The sequence below is a fragment of the Gymnoscopelus braueri genome, assembly GCF_963280865.1.
Source record: "Gymnoscopelus braueri genome assembly, chromosome: 1".
Classification (NCBI taxonomy): Eukaryota; Metazoa; Chordata; class Actinopteri; order Myctophiformes; family Myctophidae; genus Gymnoscopelus; species Gymnoscopelus braueri.
Genome location: NC_137603.1, coordinates 58,610,157 through 58,623,952, shown reverse-complemented (window position 1 = coordinate 58,623,952; position 13,796 = coordinate 58,610,157).

The following is a 13,796-nucleotide window of genomic DNA, read 5'->3' as shown; positions in this document are numbered from 1 at the left end:
GCTGGCATTCAGCACGGAGTTTTCGAGTCACATGGGGCGCGAGCCAATGAGAGCGTGAACACACACGGAAAGACATAAATAAGGGACAGACACACACACACACACACACAAGCACGGTGATATAGTAAGCTCCACTTGGTCGGAGCCTCCTTCCGCGTTCGCAACAATCATGTTGTGTGCAATGCAACTTAATTGAAGTCTGCATCAAGTGAGGCTTGAACTGGCAACCTTGAGGTTTTAAAGCACACACTTAAGCGAGCAGCCATTGGAACAACAGACCTGTCCTGGTGAATGAGAGAGAGAGAGAGAGAGAGAGAGAGAGAGAGAGAGAGAGAGAGAGAGAGAGAGAGAGAGAGAGAGAGAGAGAGAGAGAGAGAGAGAGAGAGAGAGAGAGAGAGAGAGAGAGAGAGAGAGAGAGAGAGAGAGAGAGAGAGAGAGAGATAAACGGAATAGATTGAAGAGAAAGAGAGAGAGAGAGACATGGAAACGGAATTAGATTGAAGAGAGAGAGAGAGAGAGCGAGAGAGCCATGGAAAACGGAATAGATTGAAGAGAGAGAGAGAGAGAGAGAGAGAGAGACATGGAAACGGAATAGATTGAAGAGAGAGAGACACGGAAACATAATAGATTGAGGAGAGAGAGAGATGGAAGCAGAATGGATTGATTGGACATCTCAACCTATTGCCATTAACAGGAATCAAACAGGAATAGATTGAAGAGAGAGAGACACGGAAACATAATAGATTGAAGAGAGAGAGAGATGGAAGCAGAATGGATTGATTGGACATCTCAACCTATTGCCATTAACAGGAATCAAACAATCTACCTTCGAATTGACAGGCTCCAACACTACCTATAGTGCTATAGCTTTGTCCAGGCTGAGGTTGTCTGTTGAAGATAAAAGTGAACCAGTGTGAAAGCAGCCGATCTACAAGCTCAGAAAGAACGTTGCTATCTGAAAGGTTTTGAGATTTGTAGATCGGCTATTTTCAGAATGAAGTATGTCATACATACTTCATACCCTCTCAAATAAGCATTTCAGGTTATATTTATCAATTGCATATGTATTAATTGACACAATTACCCGTAGTGTCTGTTGATATTTATAAGTATTTCCGTCCATTATGAACCAAGCCTCTGTGTCCCGAACTACTCTAGATCACTGGTATCACAAACCATTTACCAATAAAGGCATTTTTGTGTCTCCTCGGAACGAAAACTAGTGAAAGTAGCCGATATACAAGCTCACAAAACGTTGCTATCTGAAAAGTTGTGAGATTGTAGATCGGCTATTTTCACAATGAAGTTTGTCATACATTGCAAAAACATACTCTCTCCAAGAAGCATTTCATGTTACCTTTAACAGTTGCACATGCATTAATTGAGAGAGAGAGACATGGAAACATAATAGATTGAAGAGAGAGAGAGATGGAAGCAGAATGGATTGATTGGACATCTCAACCTATTGCCATTAACAGGAATCGAACCCTCAACCTTCGGATTGACAGGCTGCAACACTACCTATAGTGCTATAGCTTTGACCAGGCTGAGGTTGTCTGTGGAAGATAAAACTGAACCAGTGAAAGCAGCCGATCTGCAAGCTCAGAAACACGTTGCTATCTGAAAAGTTTTGAGATTGTAGATCGGCTATTTTCAGAATTAAGTATGTCATACATTGCAAAAACATACCTTCTCAGATAAGCATTTAATGTTATCTTTATCAATTGCATATGTATTCATTAATACAGTCTTGTTGTTTGCAATGCACTTTAAATGAAGTCTCCACCAAGTGAGGCTTGAACCGGCAACCTTGATGTTATGAAACATTCACTTAAGCGGGAAGCCATTGGACCAACAGACCTGATCCAGTGAAAACGGAGGTCAGACAGATGATACCATTTCACGCAAATAACTGAAAAATCCTGGGTTTAAGTGTTTTTCAAACTGCTCAAAATTGCGGACAATCTAAGGGCGGAGAGAGAGACATGAAAAAGGTCCAAAGTTCATGTGTAAAACGTTTCGTGCAGATTACTCAAAGATCCCAGGAGGAGATAGGTTTTAACAGTTTTTCATATAATTCAAAATGGTGGGAGATCTAAAGGTCAGAGGTCAAAAGTCATAGTGTATCCAAGTTTCATGGCTGTAGGTCAAACAGGGCATGAGTTGTACCTGTTCAAAGTTGGCATTTTCAATTGAGTGCTATAGCGCCACCTTTTGACGAAATATTGTGAGATTTATTTCTTGATAGTTTTTCATGACCATCTACATATGGCCGAGTTTCGTAAAAAGCGGACAGCACGGTTCAGCCAGAACTGCGAAAAGTGGCGGAAACAGAATACCTACAATATTAAAACAGGTCCAGAGCTGAGCTCTGGCCCCGTAATAATAATAATAATAAATATAGCTGCAAGCAGCGATAAGCGGGGCCAGGGAATAGAGAGAGAGAGAGAGAGAGAGAGAGAGAGAGAGAGAGAAGAGAGAGAGAGAGAGAGAGAGAGAGAGAGAGAGAGAGACTAATGAGGAGTGAGTGAGGGCAGGTGTGATTATGGATGAGAGGGAAAGACAGCAGGTGAGGTGGGTAGATCCAATCCATGGGAATAGGCCAGGTGGACTGTTGCTGTTGCTCACTCTCTAAAAGAACATAATTATGAGAAAGAGAGAGAGAGAGAGAGAGAGAGAGAGAGAGAGAGATGAGAGAGAGAGAGAGAGAGAGAGAGAGAGAGAAAGAGAGAGAGAGAGAGAGAGAGAGAGATGAGAGAGAGAGAGACGGAATAGATTGAAGAGAGAGATAGAGACGGAATAGATTGAAGAGAGAGATGAGATAAACGGAATAGATTGAAGAGAAAGAGAAAGAGAGAGAAACGGAATAGATTGAAGAGAAAGAGAGAGAGAGAAACGGAATAGATTGAAGAGAAAGAGAGAGAGAGAGAGAAACGGAATAGATTGAAGAGAAAGAGAGAGAGAGAATCGGAATAGATTGAAGAGAGAGATGAGAGAGAGAGAGAGAAACGGAATAGATTGAAGAGAAAGAGAGAGAGAGAGAAACTGAATAGATTGAAGAGAAAGAGAGAGAGAGAGACTTGGAAACGGAATAGATTGAAGAGAGAGAGAGAGACATGGAAACGGAATAGATTGAAGAGAGAGAGAGCGACGAGAGACATGGAAACGGAATAAATTGAAGAGAGAGAGACATGGAAACATAATAGACTGAAGAGAGAGAGAGATGGAAGCAGATCGGATTGAATGGACATCTCAGCCTATTGCCATTAACAGGAATCGAACCCTCAACCTTCGGATTGACAGGCTGCAACACTACCTATAGTGCTATAGCTTTGTACAGATTGAGGTTGTCTGTTGAAGATAAAAGTGAACCAGTGAAAGCAGCCGACCTACAAGCTATCTGAAAAGTTGTGAGATTGTAGATCGGAGAGAGAGAGAGAGAGACATGGACACGGAATAGATTGAAGAGATAAGGATAATTCCTTTAACAGGTCCGTTCATGAAAGTCCTTGCGGTCTTGGGGCCTGTGAGCAATTAGGGGTTAAGAGTCTTGCTCAGGGACAAATTTTGTTTGCTGGCCTGGCCTGGAATCGTACCTGGGGCAACTAGGGCCTCTGGCTCCCTAGGCTGGCTCACTAACCACTCAGCTATGGCCGACCCTCAAGAGAGAGAGAGAGAGAGACATGGAAACGGAATAGATTGAAGAGGGAGACATGGAAATGGAATAGATTGAAGAGAGAGAGAGAGAGAGAGAGAGAGAGACATGGAAACAGAATAGATTGAAGAGAGAGACATGGAAACATAATAGATTGAAGAGAGAGATGGAAGCAGAATGGATTGATTGGACATCTCAACCTATTGCCATTAACAGGAATCGAACCCTCAACCTTCGGATTGACAGGCTGCAACACTACCTATAGTGCTATAGCTTTGTCCAGGCTAAGGTTGTCTGTTGAAGATAAAAGTGAACCAGTGAAAGCAGCCGACCTACAAGCTCAGAAACACGTTGCTATCTGAAAAGTTGTGAGATTGTAGATCGGAGAGAGAGAGAGACATGGAAACGGAATAGATTGAAGAAATAAGGATAATTCCTTTAACAGGTCCGTTCATGAAAGTCCTTGCGGTCTTGTTTCCAATGAGGGCCTGTGAGCAATTAGGGGTTAAGAGTCTTGCTCAGGGACAAATTTCATTTGCTGGCCTGGCCTGGAATCGTACCTGGGGCAACTAGGGCCTCTGGCTCCCTAGGCTGGCTCACTAACCACTCAGTTATGGCCACCCCTAAAGAGAGAGAGAGAGAGAGAGAGACATGGAAACGGAATAGATTGAAGAGGGAGACATGGAAATGGAATAGATTGAAGAGAGAGAGAGAGAGAGACATGGAAACAGAATAGATTGAAGAGAGAGAGACATGGAAACATAATAGATTGAAGAGAAAGATGGAAGCAGAATGGATTGATTGGACGTCTCAACCTTATGCCATTAACAGGAATCGATACCTCAACCTTCGGATTGACAGGCTGCAACACTACCTATAGTGCTATAGCTTTGTCTAGGCTGAGGTTGTCTGTTGAAGATAAAATTGAACCAGTGAAAGCAGCCGATCTACAAGCTCAGAAACACGTTGCTATCTGAAAAGTTTTGAGATTGTAGATCGGCTATTTTCAGAATGAAGTATGTCATACATTGAAAAGACATACTCAAATAAGCATTTCAGGTTATCTTTAACAATTGCACTTGCATTAATTGACACAAGTAAGACGCGCGAACGCTGGAAGCGAACGCAGATTGACTGAGGCTGCTATATTTCAACCACACTGTAGTAGTGCACTCTGCCGCACTCTGCCGGCTGTATACAGGCAGTGCAGCTGCTGGCATTTCAGCACGGAGTTTCGAGTCACATGGGGGCGCGAGCCAAAAAGAGCGTGAACACACGCTGTATACAGGCAGTGCAGCTGCTGGCATTTCAGCACGGAGTTTCGAGTCACATGGGGGCGCGAGCCAATGAGAGCGTGAACACAAACGGAAAGACCATAAATAAGGGACAGACACACACACACACAACCCAAGCACGGTGATATAGTAAGCTCCACTTGGTCGGAGGCCTCCTTCGCGTTCGCAACAATCATGTTGTGTGCAATGCAACTTAAATGAAGTCTGCATCAAGTGAGGCTTAGCCTCGATCTCCAGGCTTTTATTGTTTAGTTTTGCTAAAAAAATAAAAGCCTGGCCCAGCCCGTCGGGTGTACTCGGTATGAGGAAGTGTTTCACTTCCCAACCAACCAGAGTGCAGTGGGCGTCGCTCGTAATGTTGTGTTAACGGGGCGGGGGTTGACGGACATATCGGTGAACCAAAGGGAAACAGGCGCAGTCTCTCGCCGGCTCTATACACCCGCCCCTCTATACACGAAATCAGGAGCGATGGGGCAGTCTAAGTGAGGCTTGAACTGGCAACCTTGAGGTTATAAGGCACGCACTTAAGCGAGAAGCCATTGGAACAACAGACCTGACCTGGTGAATATATGAGAGAGAGAGAGAGAGAGAGAGAGAGAGAGAGAGAGAGAGAGAGAGAGAGAGAGAGAGAGAGAGAGAGAGAGAGAGAGAGAGAGAGAGAGAGAGAGAGAGAGAGAGAGAGAGAGATGAGAGAGAGAGAGAGAGAGAGAGAAACGGAATAGATTGAAGAGAGAGACACGGAAACATAATAGATTGATTGGACATCTCAACCTATTGCCATTAACAGGGATCGAACCATCAACCTTCGAATTGACAGGCTGCAACACTACCTATATAGTCCAGTACATTAACCCTGTTTATTTTACATTATCGATACGAAGCTGATAATAGCGCCAAATTTTGCATGAGGCTTCTTTAGGACCTACTGATGGATTCTAGCCTTGGGTACCAAACTTTATTTTTAATATTTTCCATACATTTAGGCTTATCAATATTCATAAAAAAAAACAGGCCGATTCACCTTTTGGCCTATAACTCTTGAACCGTAGGTCATAGCATCAAAAATATTTTTCCCCTGGACTCCTTGGATCATGACGGAACTTTGCATATAGGTCCCGCCTCTTTTCCGATTTCAAGATTTTCCGCCATTTTGCGTTATCTTCAAACACATATTTTGCTACTACTCCTAAATATTTTGTCCAAAACTCACACAAATCGGCACACCCTCTGTCTTTGGTCATGTGATCAAGATTTATCAGTCAGAATTTTCATATTCCCTTCGGATTGGCTACGATTGGCTTCTGAAATTTGTGGGAGGGTCTGTTTGGAAAAAAATGGCACAAATCATAAACACAGCGTCTATTTGTCCTAAATTCATATCATTGAGGGGCCATTAATAAACGTAGAGCCAATGCGATTTCACTTCCACCCATAGGGGGCGCAACAAATTCTACAAATGTCACTGTTTTTGCGCCAAATTAAGTACAAATGGTCTTGTGAGTCAAACATTTGCAATTGCAAAGTGGAGAACAGTCCAAATTTGATTTGCCACATTTGCAGGTGGAACAGTCCCCTTTACAAGAGCATTTGATCAGCTCTCTGCATGCTTTGGAGACTTCTGGAATTGTCATCCAAACTGGCACCCATGCCTCAGATTCCTTGGTCCATCCATACTCATGTGGGGAAGGAATAACTTGTTCTGTTTGTAGGCTGGTCGCCCAGATGCCTGCTTGATACACTGCCCGCTTAAAATGCTGAAGTAGTGCATCTTGGGTGGGTGGCAGTTTCTCCATTGACCTATTCCCATGACAGAATAGTTATTTTCTAGTCTGGTTGATGGAGCTCAAAGGACTGGATTTGTCATACAGGATAACCGTCAGTCTCTCAAGCTTCTGGAATTGCTGACTCTCAACATTCAGCTGCTGGAAGGGATGTTTGGCCAGACTGACAAGTATCTCCGTGACATCATCATAGGCTTGCCAGGCATGCCAAGCTGACTTCTTACCCTTACTGTGGAAAGCAGATGTTGTGTCACAACCTGACAATGCATGGAACATAGGCAGATCACGAGATTGTGGCTCCCCCAGAGATTTACACATGATGTTGATGTGGTAAAATCGGTCTTTTTTGCCCATGCCAAAAGCCACCCAGATGTCAGCCAAAGGTTGAATCGTAACTAAATGATGGAACAAGCCTGCAAGGATCACGATGACATCAGTGTCCACAGTACGCACAAGGATAGTTGTTGCTCCTTGCTCAAGTGCATGCCGTACATGAACCAGAATCCTGGTGTCTGCCTCCTCATGATTGCAACAGGTCGATTCAACCTTTGGCTGACATCTGGGTGGGCTTTTGGCATGTTCCAGACACAACATCTGCTTTCACAGTAAGGGTAAGAAGTCAGCTTGGCATGCCTGGCAAGCCTATGATGATGTCACAGAGATACTTGTCAGTCTGGCCAAACATCCTTCCAGCAGCTGAATGTTGAGAGTCAGCGATTCCAGAAGCTTGAGAGACTGACGGTTATCCTGTATGACAAATCCAGTCCTTTGAGCTCCATCAACTAGACTAGAAAATAACTCTTCTGTCATGGGAATAGGTCAATGGAGAAACTGCCACCCACCCAAGATGCACTACTTCAGCATGTTAAGCGGGCAGTGTATCAAGCAGGCATCTGGGCGACCAGCCTACAAACAGAACAAGTTATTCCTTCCCCACATGAGTATGGATGGACCAAGGAATCTGAGAGCTGATCAAATGCTCTTGTAAAGGGGACTGTTCCACCTGCAAATGTGGCAAATCAAATTTGGACTGTTCTCCACTTTGCAATTGCAAATGTTTGACTCACAAGACCATTTGTACTTAATTTGGCGCAAAAACAGTGACATTTGTAGAATTTGTTGCGCCCCCTATGGGTGGAAGTGAAATCGCATTGGCTCTACGTTTATTAATGGCCCCTCAATGATATGAATTTAGGACAAATAGGACGCTGTGTTTATGATTTGTGCCATTTTTTTCCAAACAGACCCTCCCACAAATTTCAGAAGCCAATCGTAGCCAATCCGAAGGGAATATGAAAATTCTGACTGATAAATCTTGATCACATGACCAAAGACAGAGGGTGTGCCGATTTGTGTGAGTTTTGGACAAAATATTTAGGAGTAGTAGCAAAATATGTGTTTTGAAGATAACGCAAAATGGCGGAAAATCTTGAAATCGGAAAAGAGGCGGGACCTATATGCAAAGTTGCGTCATGATCCAAGGAGTCCAGGGAAAAAATATTTTTGATGCTATGACCTACGGTTCAAGAGTTATAGGCCAAAAAGTGAATCGGCCTGTTTTTTTTTAATGAATATTGATAAGCCTAAATGTATGGAAAATATTCAAAATAAAGTTTGGTACCCAAGGCTAGAATCCATCAGTAGGTCCTAAAGAAGCCTCATGCAAAATTTGGCGCTATTATCAGCTTCGTATCGATAATTGTGCGAAACGACCCCACTAATAGTGCACAACAAGATACCTATAGTGCTATAGCTTTGTCCAGGATGAGGTTGTCTGTTGAAGATAAAAGTGAACCAGTGAAAGCAGACGATCTACAAGCTCAGAAAGAACGTTGCTATCTGAAAGGTTTTGAGATTGTAGATCGGCTATTTTCAGAGTGAAGTATGTCATACATACTTCATACCCTCTCAAATAAGCATTTCAGGTTATCTTTATCAATTGCATATGTATTAATTGACACAATCACTGGTAGTGTCTGTTGATATTTATAAGTATTTCCGTCCATTATGAACCAAGCCTCTGTGTCCCGAACTACTCTAGATCACTGGTTCACAAACCATTTACCAATAAAGGCATTTTTGTGTCTCCTCGGAACGAAAACTAGTGAAAGTAGCCGATCTACAAGCTCACAAAACGTTGCTATCTGAAAAGTTGTGAGATTGTAGATCGGCTATTTTCACAATGAAGTTTGTCATACATTGCAAAAACATACTCTCTCCAAGAAGCATTTCATGTTACCTTTAAAAGTTGCACTTGCATTAATTGAGAGAGATAGACATGGAAACATAATAGATTGAAGAGAGAGAGAGATGGAAGCAGAATGGATTGATTGGACATCTCAACCTATTGCCATTAACAGGAATCGAACCCTCAACCTTCGGATTGACAGGCTGCAACACTACCTATAGTGCTACCTATATATCATCTGTCTCTAGTGCAGACAGATGATACCATTTCACGCAAATATCTGAAAAATCCTGGGTTTAAGTGTTTTTCAAACTGCTCAAAATTGCGGACAATCTAAGGGCGGAGAGAGAGACATGGAAACGGAATAGATTGAAGAGAGAGAGACATGGAAACAATAGATTGAAGAGAGAGAAAGATGGAAGCAGAATGGATTGATTTGGACGTGTCAACCTATTGCCATTAACAGGAATTGAACCCTCAACCTTTGGATTGACAGGCTGCAACACTACCTATAGTGCTATAGCTTTGACCAGCTGAGGTTGTCTGTTGAAGATAAAACTGAACCAGTGAAAGCAGCCGATCTACAAGCTCAGAAACACGTTGCTATCTGAAAAGTTTTGAGATTGTAGATCGGCTATTTTCAGAATGAAGTATGTCATACATTGCAAAAACAGACCTTCTCAGATAAGCATTTCATGTTATCTTTATCAATTGCATATGTATTCATTAATACAGTCTTGTTGTTTGCAATGCACTTTAAATGAAGTCTCCACCAAGTGAGGCTTGAACCGGCAACCTTGATGTTGTGAAACATTCACTTAAGCGGGAAGCCATTGGACCAACAGACCTGATACAGTGAAAACGGAGGTCAGACAGATCATACCATTTCACGCAAATAACTGAAAAATCCTGGGTTTAAGTGTTTTTCAAACTGCTCAAAATTGCGGACAATCTAAGGGCGGAGAGAGATACATGGAAACGGAATAGATTGAAGAGAGAGAGACATGGAAACAATAGATTGAAGAGAGAGAAGGATGGAAGCAGAATGGACGTGTCAACCTATTGCCATTAACAGGAATCGAACACTCAACCTTCGGATTGACGGGCTGCAACATTACCTATAGTGCTATAGCTTTGTCCAGGCTGAGGTTGTCTGTTGAAGATAAAAGTGAACCAGTGAAAGCAGCCAATCTACAAGCTCAGAAACACGTTGCTATCTGAAAAGTTTTGAGATTGTAGATCGGCTATTTTCAGAATGAAGTATGTCATACATTGCAAAAACATACCCTCTCAAATAAGTATTTCAGGTTATGTTTAACAATTGCACATGTATTAATTGACACAATCATGTTGTGTGCAATGCAACTTTAATGAAGTCCGCATCAAGTGAGGCTTGAACTGGTAACCTTCAGGTTTTGAGGCACACGTTTAAGTGAGAAGCCATTGGACCAACAGACAAGAACCTGTGAAAAAGGAGATCACACAGATGATACAGTTTCACACAAATAGCTGAAAAATCCTGGGTTTAAGTGTTTTTCAAACTGCTCAAAATTGCGGACAATCTAAGGGCGGAGCTTACTGGTCAACGTGATACATGTGTTCCTCATGAGTCAAGGCACATGTGTAAGCAGGTTTAATGGCTGTCGGCCAAACGAGGCATGACTTTTGCCTGTTTAAAGTTTGCACTTTCAAAAAATCGCTATAGCGCCCCCCTTTGACCAATTGGAGTAAGATTGGTTTCAGTAATATTTGGAATGACCCTCAACATTAACGCAAAGTTTCAAAGAAATGTGAGTCTGCATGTATGTGTTAGGGGGAGATGAATAATTGTCATAAAACTGCAATATTCATTGGCTCATTAAAGCTTCATTTTTTCACTTATGGAAAATCTTTTGCACAGGTTTGTCGGCATAGGTCCAAAGTTCATGTGTAAAACGTTTCGTGCAGATTACTCAAAAATCCCAGGAGGAGATTTCATATTTTTTCATATAATTCAAAATGGTGGGAGATCTAAAGGTCAGAGGTCAAAAGTCAGAGGGTGAAAGTTGTTCAGCATGAAGAGACGCATATGTGTATCCAAGTTTCATGGCTGTAGGTCAAACAGGGCATGAGTTGTACCTGTTCAAAGTTGGCATTTTGCTATAGCGCCACCTTTTGACGAAAGATTGTGAGAATTATTTCTTGATAGTTTTTCATGACCATCTACCATATGACCAAGTTTCGTAAAAAGCGACAGCACGGTTCAGCCAGAACTGCGAAAAGTGGCAGAAACGGAATACTGCCAATCTTAAAACAGGTCCAGAGCTGAGCTCTGGCCCCGTAATAATAATAATAATAATAATTGTGTTCTCTTAAGTTGTTTTGACATGATGGATTAGTGTTGCATGCTTTTCTTGAGCACTATTGTCTTCACACCTTTGTGTACGTAGAGATGTGTGAAAGGCATGTGCTTTACTTGAGCAGTGTGGTTTAACACCTTTGTGTACCTAGAAGAGACAAAGTGAAACGAACAAATTTACCCTGTCACTGTGGTCACCTTAGGTTCCAGGAACTGCTCGCATTACTTAGAAAAGCTGACCCAGTAAACTGTTTTGATGTTGCATGTCACAATGATACTGTACAATATGTTGTTAGTAGCCTGGAGCTACAATAAAGTTGATTCTGATTTTGACAGGTGGATGGTAAGTGCACTGGACCACACTGCCAGAAGTGAGCCTGGCCTGTCAGGGACTCCTCTGCTGTGGTTGCAAAAAGGGATGCAGTGGACAATGCAGATGTGTTAAGGCAGCACTTCAGTGTACTGCCCTTTGTGGACTGTGCAACTAACATTGTGTAGATTATCTGGCTTAATTGAATATGCCATTAGTACCCTGCCTCTGTTGGGTCTTATAGTCCATTGAACATAATTATGTAATACTACTACTAATAAAAGAAACAGTGAAGTACTGCATTCTTGACTCTAAAATGTCACAGTTTGAAAACATGTACAGTCAGTACTACATCAATATTACATATTTTGATGGTTTTACTATTATTTAATTCACTGAATGCTAGATATATGTAGTTAGGTAGTTACTAGCATGTTGTAAATAGTACCACTGTATTCCTCATACTTGAAAATGTAGGATTAGTAACCAGAATCAAGATCCTAGGTGGTCTAGAACCTGAGTTAAAGGTAAAATAACAGCAGGTGGTGGCCATTTTGGAAAATTCCATAAAATTCCATAAAGATATTGCACGGAGACGCCAGACTATTAATGGCAGCCAGCCAGCCACTGTTCCTAAAATTTAGGAAGGGTTAAATGCATACAAATTCTACGTATGTGCAAATGTACAGAAGCAAATACCGCAACAACAACAACTAAAGGGGACAAAATCATTCATTGTTATCTATTCACTAAGTTCACCGCTTTCTAACCTTACCTCCACAGGGGCACGATTATAAAAATACTTGAGGCCTACTGTGACCCTCCCAACCTACTCCGGGCAATAGAGACCATGCACACAGGAACAAGGGCCAAGGTGGTGACCCCAGATGGCAACAGTGAGGAGTTTGACATCCTGGCTGGGGTACTGCAAGGGGACACCCTAGCCCCCTTCCTCTTCATCATAGTCCTAAACTATGCACTCAGGAAAGCCACCAATGGACGAGAGCAGGATCTTGGCCTCACTCTAACACCAAAGCGGTCGAGACGACACCCCACAGTAGTCCTGACAGACATGGACTATACACGGACGACATCAGCCTGTTCTCCGACCACGTGGAACAAGCACAGGAACTCCTGAATAGAGTGGAGTCCTGCTAGTCTAATTCTTCTTGCTGGTATTTTCTCGCCCACCCTTGGTATTCACCAAAGGTGAGCGAGAAAATAGCAGCAAGGAGAATTAGACTAGCAGGACACTGCCAAAGACATCAAGAGCTGCCAGCCAGCACATTGGTGCTGTGGGAACCAACACATGGGCTTTGGACACGAGGCCGTCCCACATTAACATACGTGGATGTACTCAAGAGAGATGCAGGAGCGGCAAAGCACCAACCGGGATGACTGGAAGCGATGATGGAGGGCTCGTCTGAAGACCACCTAGAGGGATTCATAATTTGAAAAATACTGTTTGTTTAAGGCCTGAGGCAGTTTTGTTTCATGACATCATGCTGATGTGAGCTGTGATACCTACAGGTTACAATTTCACCCATTTACCTTTTTACCTTCTCTTATTTCATTTATGTATTTGATTCTGCTATTTTCAACACTGTTGAAGATTGTCATTGCCTGGCCTGCTCCCAGCTGCATTACATGTGCATGTGACAATAAACAAAACATAATATAAAAAACATTTATTCTGTATTTCCATGCAAACATTTCCTTCATCTATCTCTATGTCTTTCTCATCAAGCATTCTGTTAACTGTTTCAGTTTGTGTCATGAAGTTCCATTAGCTGCTGATTTAAGCCACAGGTTTCTAAACAATTTCAACCTCCGGTCTGCCCAAACTATGTGTTGAAGTGTCCCTGCAAGACCCCTAACTGCTCTCCGGGTGCCATGTTAATAGCAGCCACTGCTCCTAATGGGTAGAATGGGATTATGTGCAAATGTCCTGTAGCAATATACCACAACAAATAAATGGAAACAATTATTTATAGGTTCACCAATAATAATAATAATAATAATAATAATAATAATAATAATAATAATAATAATAATAATAATAATAATAATTGTGTTTTCTTAAGTTGTTTTGACATGATGGATTAGTGTTGCATGCTTTTCTTGGGCACTATTGTCTTCACACCTTTGTGTACGTAGAGATGTGTGAAAGGCATGTGCTTTACTTGAGCAGTGTGGTTTAACACCTTTGTGTACCTAGAAGAGACAAAG